General features: G+C 43.4%; 1 pseudogene; it reads right to left on the bottom strand.

The window, feature by feature from the left end:
* Positions 1-1,575: 1,575 nt before the first annotated feature.
* Positions 1,576-2,169, bottom strand: LOC129516056 (actin-related protein 2/3 complex subunit 3-like; annotated as a pseudogene).
* Between the last annotated feature and the right edge of the window lie 389 nt (positions 2,170-2,558).

Genomic DNA, 2,558 nt, shown 5'->3' with positions numbered 1-2,558 from the left:
ATCCCCACCATATCTCCTTTTAAAGAGCTCTAGTCTTGGTAGAGAGGAAACACATGTGCACACACATGCACAAAGATAGACACACACATGTGTGTGCACATACAGCTGGAGGCAGCACCTGTCTGAGTGTGAAAGGAGCTGTAGGGACTCAGGTATTTTCAGAGCTGAGAAGGGAGGTGGTTGCTCTTGGCTGGATCTTGAGGTGTAGATGGGACCAGTATCATCCAGGTGGAGCTTAAGAGAGCCATCGAGAAGACAGGAAAACTGTAACACAGGGCGCACAGGTGTGTAAAAGGTAGAGGGGTATCCAAGAGGGAGAAATGGGAAGTGATATAGTAGGGAAGACAATCTTATTTCCAGATTATGGTCCTCCCTAAGGAGTGTGGCTTTTACTCTTTAAGCCATGGGGAGCCATAGAAAGTTTTGGAGCAGAGAGGAACATGCCAAGCAATATTTGGGGATTACTGATCTGGTAACAAGCAGAATATAGAGAAGGTAGTTAGGGGATCGGTTGAAGAGACAACCTCAGAGGTCCAGATAGCAGCAAGAGAATATTGGTATGAAATGAAAAGGAAGGGACAAAGGGGGACTTGTGCAGAAACATAAGCACACAGGCTTGTTAAGGAAGAGGGGTGCTTAAAGACGAGCTCTCAGTACTTGAGTGTGGACAGCTGACAATGCATTGCCAGAGTCAGGGACTCCTCAGGCCCTATTTACCCTCAAAAGCCTTTCTGGTCAACACAAAAATAAGCCCCACACTTGCCAGTGGCATGCCCATGGGCACTCCAGGCTTAAATCAAATTACGGTCACCATCGTTTTCTATAAAGTGGTTGTAGTGGTGGTGACATCTTTGGTGAGACGCTACAGGGAATGAACAGTACATCCTATTATTGTAAGTACCTGAGACATTTCACAGTCTCACTGATTTTACAACCTGCCTGTGCAGTAAAACAAAGGCAAGTGTTACTCTCTGTGCATCGAAAAATCAGATGACCTTTATAGCAACCATGTAAGCCAGAGCAAACCTGGGAATAAATCCAGGGTTTCCTGATGCAATATTTTTATCTACACATGTATGTTTGCTCTACCTTCAGTAAAATAGAACAGAGCACTGAGTAAACATTAAGCACTCTGTGAATTCTAAGTAGTGACCCAGGAGAGAGAGTCTATCCACAGAGCGAGAATTAACCTTGGTAAGGCATTCGTCATCTGTCCCTAATGCTGTGGGCAAGGGATGGGCTGCATGTGGTGTGGGCAGAGCTGGCCACCAGATGTGTCAGGGATGCCCTTGACTGGATACAGATCCTAGATTTTATCTTGTTGGTGTCAGAGGCTCTCAGAGGAAGCACTTTTTTTTTTGACATGGAATGTTAGAAATTTCTTTATTCTTACTTATTAAGCACCAGCTTAATACTGCAGAAAATTTCAAATCACCCTTCAACAACCCATTCTTCCCTACCCCACCCAAATTCTTGATAAAGAACTTTTCAAGTGAAGACACGGTCTCTTTTTTCTTCTGTATAAAACTTTATCAAATAAAGGTAAAGAACTGTGTACATCTTGCTGTAAAACACTACCCACAGCTGTAGAAAGTGTCTGCCCAGGCTCCTTTCACTGTCCAGGTCCTAAAAGACTCTTGTTCATGAACTGTCGCTTCACAAAGCAAGCCCACCACTTGCTTGGCTTATCATTCTGAGGGTCAAAAACTTTCTCACAAAGTCTCAGTCCAGTCTCTTGTCTCAGCTGCTGTAAGTAGGCCCTCATCATCTTCCTGTTTGTTTGCAGGTTTGGCATAAATTGCATTAAGTGGAAAACCAGGCTCTCCAGGAATGGGGAAATTAGTGATTCCAAGTGTATATATTTCTTTTTCACCTTGGCTTTTGTAATTACACTTTTGGAGTTTCTTTAGACACTCAGAAATGTAAAGTGTTATATATATATATATATCAAGGTTCTATCAGCTTCATTCTTAATCTCATAGTTTTTGAAGAAGACATTGGCCTTGAAGTAATAGATGGCTTCATCCACAATATCTGTATCTTTAGTCTCTCTAGGGGCGGGTCCTTTGAATTGATTTCTGATAGGCAACAATGCCATGTTTCCAATGAGTTTGGTGTCAGGGTCCATGAGAGAAGAGTGGTAAACCGGCATCTTGGCAGCGACCAGGTTTCAAGTCAGACGAGGCAGGGTTTAGAGCTCGGCGCTTCCTGTCCAGTGTCCAGGAAGCACTTTTTTTTTTTTGAAGGTCATGGTCATGGTTCAAGGGAAAACCGTATATAAGTGGAATTTTTTCCTTATTGTTCCTCAGATGGAATAGTATGTTCAGAGAGTAAGTCCAGTTCCATAGTATGTGTTCATAATGGACTTTGTCCATCAGTGAACAAATAAGTGTTGAGAACCTTCTATCTAACAGGGTTCAGGCCCTGGTCAAGGGAGCAAAGAGGCCATAGGAACAAGGCTCAGTCTCTGTACTCAAGAAGCATCATTCCAGTAGAGGGAGGGTGACGGAAGTAAGTAGGTAAGTATAGAAGACCATTTCAGATGCAGCCAGGGGCTA

Source organism: Nyctereutes procyonoides, unplaced genomic scaffold (assembly GCF_905146905.1).
Source record: "Nyctereutes procyonoides isolate TBG_1078 unplaced genomic scaffold, NYPRO_anot_genome, whole genome shotgun sequence".
In the NCBI taxonomy this organism is placed as follows: domain Eukaryota; kingdom Metazoa; phylum Chordata; class Mammalia; order Carnivora; family Canidae; genus Nyctereutes; species Nyctereutes procyonoides.
The sequence above is the reverse complement of the archived record's forward strand: the minus strand, read 5'-3'. Positions and strand labels throughout refer to the sequence as shown.